The following is a 10,255-nucleotide window of genomic DNA, read 5'->3' as shown; positions in this document are numbered from 1 at the left end:
ATGGTTTGCTGTTTGCTTTATTTCTCAATTTTCTTTTGCTTATTTCAATCGCTGTTTCATTTGTTACTCAATTTAGTTTTACTTTATGTGTATGGGTGGAGTTTTCTGCACGTATGTCCATGTACTACATACATGCCTGACATACACAGAGGGCAGAAGAGAGTGTCAGATCCTCTGAAATTGGAATTGCAAACAGTTGTAAGCTACCATGTAGGTGGAAATTGAATGTATGTGGTCTGGAACAGTAGCTAGTGCTCATAACAGCTGGGCCATCTCTCCAGCTCCTTGTTCAGTTTTATGAAGGCAAAGTCCCAAGTAACTTAAGCTGGTCCGAAACTGGCTAGGTAGCAGAGGCTGACTTTGAACTCCTGATCTCACCCAAGTCTCTGCCCTTTAAATTCAGGGATTGCAGGTACACAGCATGAGCCCAGATCATCGTTTTCTTTAAAAGGAAAAAAGTTAAACAAGAATGTGAATATGAAACCCTCACATACTGCCAGCAGGAATATGCAGCCACTTTAGAAAAACAGTCAATTTCTCAAAAAGTCAATCATACAGTACAGAACGGTACAGCCTGAGAGAAACATACACAGTAAGACTAGTTTCTAAATACCAGTCACCCAAAAGAAATACATTGGGTCAAGGAAGATGGCTCCATGGGTAACAGCTAGTGCCTCAAACCCGACTACTTGAATTTGGATATTCAGAACCCAGGCAAAGGCTGGACTTTATGCACATCTCCTGCAGATGGGAGAGGACATAGACACACCCTGAAAGGGTCCTGGTGTCTACCGTATAGGAACAAAACAAGAGACCTGACCAACAAGACGAAAGGTGAAAGCCAACTCCCAACACCTGACCTCTGACCTGCACACAGGTAGTGTGGCATGCAGACTGCTTTTACATACATGAGCGCACATGCACACAAATACACAATAATAAAAATTTTAAAAGAATAAATGCCACAATACTACTCAGGAATGCTTGTTTATTAAGCATTTGTTCTCTTGGAAATTATCTCTGGGAATTAAGAAAGTAGAAGGCATAAGCAACATGTTAAGTGCGTGGTCCTTACTCAATAAAATGTTTTAAGTAGGTGCAGGTTGCTAGCAATGGCACTAAAAAAAAAAAAGTAGCTTGTCCATACAATGGAGTACTCTTCATCCCTGACAAAGAATTAGAAGTGATACATGCTAATGGCTGGACCTTGAAAATACTTTGCTGTCACAAAAGGTGATTTTTGTCAGGAAATATCCAGAATGGGAAAATCCATGATGGCTAAAAGGATTGCCTTCCAGTGACCCATGAAAGAAAGGAAAGGAAATGACAGCCAACGGATGCCACCTTTGTTAAAAAGATCACAGGAAGGCTCTACAACTAGAAGTTGGTGGCCCATATACAACACTGTCGATGTACCAAACCTCCAGAATGTACACTGTGAATTGTCAAGATTATGTTATGTAAATTACTTCTCAAAAAATTTTTTTAAGGATTTATAAAAGACATGCTCAAGGAGACACAGGCTGAGGAAACTGTGGGTTAAAGCCCAGAAGCAGTAACAGGCTTTGTTGAAAGCATAGTGACAATCTGATAAATCTGTGGCCTGTGGACTATGACTTGTTTGCAACATTCTGTTGACTATAGAAGAAGAGGAGCCGAGGGCAAGCTGGAAAGCAGCCGCTGCTGGACACGTAGGACAGAGCAGGTCCATACATAGCTTCTGGTAAAATAGCTACTAGGCACACACAGTAGGACCACAAGGAGAACTTGGCAGGCTGCAAACGAAAACACCCAGCTCCTAACTTTTCATGGCCTGACAAACCTCGTCATATGAAATTTACAACAGTGTGACAAGCTGGTAAAAGTATATGATGGACATTAGTAAAAATAAAATAAAATAAAATGAGATGAAATGAAATAAAATAAAATAAATAGTTTGGGGTCTTAGTTGGTTTTTTTTCTCATTGGTGTGGATAAAATGTTAGCCTTGGGGGAGGAAAGGTTCGCTTGGCTTTCAGCTCTGAGTCCATCTTGATGGAGAAGGCACGGCAGTGGGAGAGACTTTGTCTGTGGCAGTGGAGGTGTGTGGTGGCAGCTAGTCACTTGTGCAGACAAAGGAAGAAAGGATAGATACAAGCTTGAATGAGGGCCACATTAGAAGCTTCAAAATCCTGCCCATAACAACTTACTTCTGCCAGCAAGGCCTACCTCCTGAAACCTCCACAGCTTTCAAAATAGCACAAGTAGCTATGAGACAAGCATTCAAAACATTATCCATTGGGGGACATTTTAGAGGCAAATAGTAACATTTCACCTCTAGCCCAAAAGGCTAATGGCTATCTCATAATGTATAAAGTCAAGTTCAAGAGTCCTCGTAGTCTTAGCAGTTCTGACACCATTTAAAGGTGCAGAGACCTTGTAAAATAAAAAAGAAAGTCGCCTACCTCCAATGTACATAATCAACATTTCTAAGCCAACAAAGAGGGAGGGACAGGGAAGAATGGAACATAGCAAGGAAAGACTGAGCAGATAACTGAAAACCAGCAGGGCAGACATGAAGTCCGGCAGCCCTATGCCCAGCATCAAGGGCACGTGGGAGCATCATCTGAGCTCCAGTAAGCCCAGAGTCTGTCCTGTATGATTCTACCATTTGCAGCACTTGTGGCATCTCTAAATGGATTCACACAGTGCCTTCAGCAGATATTTCTGGCATCTCCAATATCAGACATTGTAAAGTAGGCATCCCCTTCATAGCTGCATGTATAGCTCACTCGGGTGGTGCCCTGCAAGAATCCCAACCCTACTGCACACTGCCTAGCCTCCGTGGCTTTTCTCTGGAACCTTTGGAACCTTGGTACAAGCTTCTAGGACTCTGGGAATCTTTCATTCAGCTTATTAGTGAACCAGCACCACACCGATGATGCCACGTCCAGCTGCCAGCTAGCTGTGTAGACACGTCCTCCTGCACTATTGCTGCATCAGAGTGAGTAAATATTTCCTTAGGTTATCATTTTCCCTCGGGGAACCCTTCAGTGGTCTGTTTTAAATAAAAGGATTTAGATGGGTTTGTGTTTTCATGCTTTTGAGCTCTTGTTGGGTGACCAATGCAAGACACTGTCCCAGGGGGTCCTCTTTCTCTTTAGCAATTGTCACCACTTCATCTACATTTGCTTTGTCACTAACTTTAACAATGTTTGCATTCTTTCTCTCTAAACTGAGCATTTTAAACATTTCTATATTATTGCTATGTATATGTAAGAGGTGTGTCTATAAAGGACTATGCATGCTACCCCGCACATATTTAGATCAGATAACTTTGTGGGGTCTGTTCTTTCCTGCTTTTATGTGGGTTCCAGGGCTCAAACCCAATTCATCAGACTTGTTCAGCAAGTAAATGCCTTCACGGGCTGAGTCGTCTCACTGGCACCCTAAACTAACACACACACACACACACACACACATCTTTCAGGTTCACTTTTCGTCCCCATTTTTCGCTGTAAATCTGGCTGAAACCAGCATGCAATAACTTTCATAGTCTGAACATCATGCTATGTTGACATTCCTCCCACCAAATTAATTAGTTCGTTTTTAATTCAGCTTCAGTCACATTCAGCAGAATATAAAGAGGCTTTTTCTGTTTTAGCACATAACACCAATGGCTTCTAGGGCAGCCCTTCCTAGAGTTTTTGTTTGTTTTGATTTAATCTCCCCTGATACCTTATGGTCTTGATCTTTCCTGGCCACCTTCCTATGAGCTCTGTGATCTTTCAAATGTCCATCAGAATGGCTTCTTAAGTTCTGCTTGCAACAGCCTAGGGCTTTTCTATCCTGCGGTTCTAGTTCCTCCGCATCCCTCCTGGAAATCAGTTCCCAAGGTCCAAGAACCACAGGTCACAGCAACACTGCCCACAGTCTATAACAGTTTCTCAAGGTCCATTACTTGTCTTGTGGCTGTGACCAAAATTTTTGACAGAAAATTATGGCCCCCAGCTTCAGAAGCTCTCAGTCCAGCATGGTAAAAATTCAGCTCAGTCCACACAGTGGGAGCACATGATGGCTTTCATGCCACAGGCCAGGAAGCAGATAACCCAGCTGGAACACGTAACAGGCATAGGTTTCAAAGGCCCAACCCTAGTGACCTACATCTGCTATACATGCTCCATAGCCTTCAAAATAGAGCCAGGAGCCAGGAGACAAGCATGTCAGGTACAAATCACAGTAGCCCACCTTAACCATTAAGGTGGTTAACCATTAAGTGATTAAGCTTCTTTAATTAGGTGTGTCTAGTTCTGTAACATAATTGTGTTCTGATACTTCTAAGTATGGATTTCCATTTTGGGCCTAATGAAAACAGAATACTCAGGACTTGGAAGGAGAAAAAAATCTTAATGAAAACAAAACTTCAAGGAAATAAATAAGGGCCTTTTCACTCCAACTTGGTATTAGGTACAGTGCACAGAATAACTAAACAGTGTTAAAGGAGACAGAACACACAAGTCAGTACTCACACATGTATTTACATTTATTGAATGAGAGAAATCAGAATAAATCATCCTGGGAAGGAAGCTAGGCTGAGAACCAGCTTAATGGCAGAATGACAAAGGGACAGGCATGGGACAGGGCAGGGGTGTTCCAGCTTACACTCCTGCAAAGAAAATGGGCAAAGCCAGCGTCACGTGTTGTGACACCCCCTCGGCCACTCTGGAGAACCCTGATTGTTCCAGACATCTATTCCTGCACACAAGGGAGGTGAGGAAAGAAAGGGAAACTGAGGTACCATTGGGAAAACTAGCTTCTCTTTCCTTCTCTGCCTTGAATGTTACCGTGACTCAACCAGGAGACTTCCCCTTCGTCTCCAAGCAGGGGCTACTCACTTAGCATCTAGTTGTGTTGAAGTCAATCAGATTCCGAGTCCACAGCAAGGCCAAAGTAGCTTGTTTGTCCACGCCGGGGCAGAATGGAGGAAGTTCACATTCAGCACAGGCATAGCAATGTGTCATATCATATTGCCAAGAGCTTGCATCATTTCTAAACTTTCCGGAAGCCTGGATGGGCGAGAGGTCATCTGTGTTTATTTTGCGAAGTTTGACCTACCAGGAAATGTGTGGGTACAAGAGATATTTCAGGCCCCTGAGACTCTAACTTAAGACACTTAAATCCGGCAGGCAGCCTGTGCTACAAGCTTGAGCCTCTAAGTAGGTCTTTGAAAAGAGTGGCAAATTGCAAAGTATGAGAGGTTTTTTGGCTGCACAAACCAAGCCACGTATAAAACCCTGTTGCCAAACAGAGACTAGAACCAGATGGCAAGTCTGAAAACACACAGCACGTATTGACTCTTCTATAAAATACTCATTACCGCCTAATCCAGTAATAGTCATTTCTAGAAGAATTGCATAAACACTCATGAATCCATTTTAATTAAGGTTGTAAATTGACCTTACAAAATATCTTTGAACAAAATTTTTCATGTCAAGTTGTTTTAAGAATATAATGAAATTTCTTCATCATAGGAGAAAAAAGGATGCATCTGAAAGACGCAATTTTCCTCATGTTGAAAGCATATGTCGTGAGCCGTCCACCAGCAGGCCTTCTCTGGCAGACAGTGAAGGCTGTTTTGGTCTCTGTCTCATTAGTAATCTAGCAGGTGACTAGAGGCCTTATCTAGAAGAAAACTGTCTTTCCATGTGGGACTAACAAAGAAAATCCTATACATACACACACACACACACACACACACACACACACACCTCCAGACCCAATCCCAATCACATACATAAAGAGTATGGGAAACTCATGATAGAGAATGCACATAGCCAATGCTAAGGAAAGGATGGATGCAGAGGACACTTCTACCCCGAAAGGTACAGGCTCCAGTCACCACCATTCTTGTCCACTGCAGTTACTATGATGAGGCCCAGGTTATCCTAAAAAGAGTAGACCCGCATTTTCATCTCCCTAGCAGACAGCACTCCCTATGCACTATTCTGGGGAAGATCATTCTGGAACCCTGCAGTGGAGTGTTAGGGCCATGCTGACAGGCAGTAAGTCACAAGACTACCTGGAACTGAAAATGTATATGCATCAACTACAGACACTTACTCCTTCCCATTCTGGGCTTGGGTCCAGCTACTTCTAGAAAGTTCTGCCTGAGACACAGACGCACACCACTCCCCAGTTCACCTATCTAACTTGCAAGGATGGCCTCTACCATGAAGACTTCCCTTGTGGAACCAAACCACTACTTGCAGCAGAAAGAGGCCGGTTACTTAGGTCTAATTCCCGACCTCATCATTTTACTGTTTGACATTCACATTTCTAATACTCTGGAACTACGTAGTTACTTCTCAAAAATTTACCTCAAGCTACACATCCGTCCATCTGGCTCAGTTCCTCAAGGCAGTTTCTTCTTGTGATTTGCCCCTCCTTGCATATTGGAGTTGAAAACCCATCTTTCCTATCTGCTTTTAATATAATCCTGACTCACAAATGTGCTGCTTCTTCTTGAGAAGTATTTTAAATCTTGGACTCTTTGTGTGTGGGAATGTGCATTCTTGCCAAGCACTGTATTCTTAAGTTGCTGGTTAAAGATGTGTCTTAATGGCTCACTGTGTATATCTCCAAGAGTCCTGAAATCTCAGTCTCTCTCTCTCTCTCTCTCTCTCTCTCTCTCTCTCTCTCTCTCTCTGTACATGTGTGTATGTACAAGTGTACATGTGTGTGTACATGTGTGCATGTGTATACAGGTGTGCATGTGTGTATGTGTGTACATGAGTGTGTGTGTACAGGTCTACCTGTGTTCATGGAGGTCATAAATCAGTTTCAGCCATCGTTCCTTTCTCTTCTTCCTGAGGCACGCCTCCCATCAGCCTGGAACTTGCTGATTTGGCGAGGCTGGCAGCCAGTAAGCCCAGTGATCTGCCTGTCTGCACCTCTGCAGTGCAAGCATTACAAGTATGCATCTGTTACTGGCTTCTAGACAGGGATCTTGAGGATCGAACTCAGTTCTTCAACTGAGCAGGCTCCCAAGACTGCAAGGGTCCTGAAACTACCTCAAAAGAGAGAAGAGGCCTCCGATCTGGAAACATTCTCAATAAAAGAAGAGCAAAATTAAGCCTTTATTGCCACTGTCAAACTCCATAGCTAGTCATTGTCAACCCTCTAACCAATTAGCATAAAACAGAAAATGGGCGATGATGATGATGATGATAACAATAACAATATTTTAAATGGGTAGTTCAAAATACTATTCAAAGAGTGGTTGAAAAGAGTCACCTCTCAGGGATGGGCTGATTGATGACTCCGGGTAAAGTGCCTGCTAGGTAAGTGGAAAGAAACCCTGAGCTCAGATCCCTAGCATGGTAGTGTGAGTTAGCAATACCAGAGTGGTGTGGCAGTGGGCAGAGAGACAAGTAGGTTCTAGAAGCCAGTTGGCTAGCTAGCCTTGCCAAATCAATGAGCTTCAGATTTAATGTAATGTCCTACATCAAAAAATAAAGGTAGAGATCAATTGTCTTAGTTATCTCTGTTGCTGTAGAAAAAAAAACAAAACTAAAAATTGAAAATAAAACAAATTTTTAGAAAGCATCTGACAAAAGCAACGTAAAGGAGAAAGGGTTACTCTGTCTGACTCACAGGTCAAGTATATCAGGTCAGTACTGAGATGTCAAAGTGACAAGAACTTGAGGCAGCTGGTCAGATCAAATCCACAAACAGGGACAGAGAGCCATGAAATCATGGTACGGTACAGTTCCCTGTCTCCACATGCAGTCCCAAGGTTCCAAGAGAGTGATACCGTCTACAATGGACAAGTCTTTCCATTTCATTTGGTCCAGCCAAAATAATCTACCACAAACAAGTCCAGAGACTAAATCAATCAGGAAATCTCTCTTAGGTGTGCCCAGTGACTTTTCTCTCACCAGATTCTAGGTTTTATCAGATCAATAATTAACACTAAACAGGATAGCTATCTGTGCCAACTAGTGGCTTCCACACATGCACATACTGTCATATGCACTTGCACCCACATGCACTCTTAAACACACATACCAGCAAGCACATACATATGCATACATACACACACATGTGCAGGTAAAATTATTGTGTGTGTGTTTGTTTTCTTTTTGTGTGTGTGTATCATTTATTTATTTTTATTTATTTATTTTTTAAATCAAATCGTAATTTTTCCTTATTCACACAGGGGTTGTAAACACAAAAAGGCGCTCTTAAGCATATATGCTGAACATGTAGAAGGGTGTGAGTTGGCTTGTAAGAAAGCAGTGGGGCCTTTGGGCTTAACATGCCTCCTGGGAAACAGCTAGAAACTCATCTTGGAGCATCCTAACTCCATTGCCTTCAACACATTTGCATCAGTGAAGGTCAAGTTCATCAGCATTGCTTCCACTCTAGAAACACATTCAACACATTCATTTCTCCATCATCCTTGTTAGTACTTCCTGTGTTCCAGGAGCCATTGTATGGACCAGGAATACAGCTAAGAAGAACAATGTCTCTATTCTTGCAAAGATTGCAATCTCTTGAAGGAGAAAGATTATAGATATAACAACCAAGGCAATATCAGACCACAACCAGACTATCTCCTGATTATTCCTGCGTTGAATCTGATTTTGTAAAATTGCCTCTGAAACTGAGCATGGTAGTATACACCTGCTATCAAGTTTAAGGTTGTCCTTGGCTATATAGTGAGTTTGAGTTCAGATGGGACTATATGAGACCTTGCCTTATAAATAATAAATTCAACAAACAAAGCCAGAAAGATGGATCAGTGAGTAAGGACACCAGCCACCCAAGCCTAGCTACCTGAATTTGATCCCTGGGTAGAGTGATTAACTATGACAGTTGGTTTTGATGGATAAGAATTCTCCTATGGCTGATTGATGTTAGGTACTAAGTGAGTCTTACTACCATTATGCTGAGTGTGTGCTGTGGATTGACTGTTTTTGTGTCATCCCCAATCCACTGGAACCCTACTTCATCATGTAATGGTATGGAGATATTATTGGAGTGGAGTTGTGAGTGGGAAGTGCCCTTATTAAAGAGAATTCACAGAGCTTTCTGTTTTTAAGCCATATGTACATACATGACACATATAAACTCTTTGAGAGCTTCATATGTGCCTACAGTATATCTTCATCACATTTTCCCACATTCTCTGTGCACACCTTCTCCCAGGTCCAGCTCCTACCCTCAACCCCTTCCCAACTTCATGCATTTTTGATTGTTTTTCAAAATCCACCAAGTCTAATTTGTACTGCCCATATACTCATGGGCATGGGGCCATCCACTGTTCAACCTCCAGGGCCCACATCCTTAAGGAAACCTGGCTTTCCTTCCTTCAGAAGTCATCAACTGTCAATAAATCTTCAGCTAGACCCTTCCCACTCCATGCTGGAATGTTGACTGGCTTGACTGTGTACAGGTTGTATGCAGGCAAACATGGCTGCCTTGGGCTCCTGAGCTCTTTCAGGTCCAGAAGACACTGCTTCAGTCTGGTCCTCCATGACCTCTGTCTCATACACTCTTTCTGCTCTCTCTTCCTTGACAGTCACTAAGCTTTAGGGGAGGGAATATGTTCCTACAGATGAGTGCTCCATAGATGATATCTGTGTCTTCAACAGTACATAGAGCTTTCTTGAGATTATTCACTATGTGACAGTACGAGAGAAGGATTATCACTCTACAACCAGAAGAGGCCCTTGACAGAAGTTGGTACTTGATATGGGACTATAACTGTCAAAAATAAATATGTTTTTATGAGCCCCTAAGTCTATGATACATTGGTTTGATGTGTGTGTGTGTCCATGCTCGTGTATATTATGTGTGCATGTTGCATGTGTGTGCACACGCATGTGGAGACTAGAATAGAACACTGGGCATTAATATCAGATGTCCTCCGTTGTCCTAGTCCTTTGAGACAGAGTCTTTCACTGAATCTAGAGCTCATGATTGGCTAGACAGGCTGGTCAGCAAGGTTCAGGGAGCCTCCTGTCTCTACCTCCCAAGCCCCGGAATTACAGACATGCACTGCAGTGCTCCACTTTTTATGGGTGTTAGGGATCCAAACTTGGGTCCTCATGGTTGTACAGCAAGCACTTTACTGACTAAGGCACTTCCCCATCCTTCATTTATTTGGTTTAGTTTTTTTTCTTTGTTTCTGAGAATCTTATATGTGTTTTCAATGAAATTTGATTATATTTACCCCTCATTCCGTTGTCCAATGACACCATGTTAATCTCAA

The 10,255-nt window shown here is 42.5% G+C and overlaps 1 long non-coding RNA gene across 1 annotated transcript; it reads right to left on the bottom strand.

Annotated features, from left to right (window-relative positions):
- Window positions 1–4,504: 4,504 nt before the first annotated feature.
- LOC114611308 lies at window positions 4,505–4,974 on the bottom strand. Its single transcript, XR_003709826.1, has 2 exons — window positions 4,875–4,974; window positions 4,505–4,645 (listed from the first exon to the last, which is right to left on the bottom strand). It is a non-coding gene; the product is annotated as an uncharacterized LOC114611308 (long non-coding RNA).
- Window positions 4,975–10,255: the final 5,281 nt, after the last annotated feature.

This window comes from Grammomys surdaster, unplaced genomic scaffold (assembly GCF_004785775.1).
Source record: "Grammomys surdaster isolate TR1022 unplaced genomic scaffold, NIH_TR_1.0 62, whole genome shotgun sequence".
Lineage (NCBI taxonomy): Eukaryota > Metazoa > Chordata > Mammalia > Rodentia > Muridae > Grammomys > Grammomys surdaster.
Note: the sequence above shows the minus strand (reverse complement) of the source record. Positions and strands in the feature narration are given on the sequence as shown.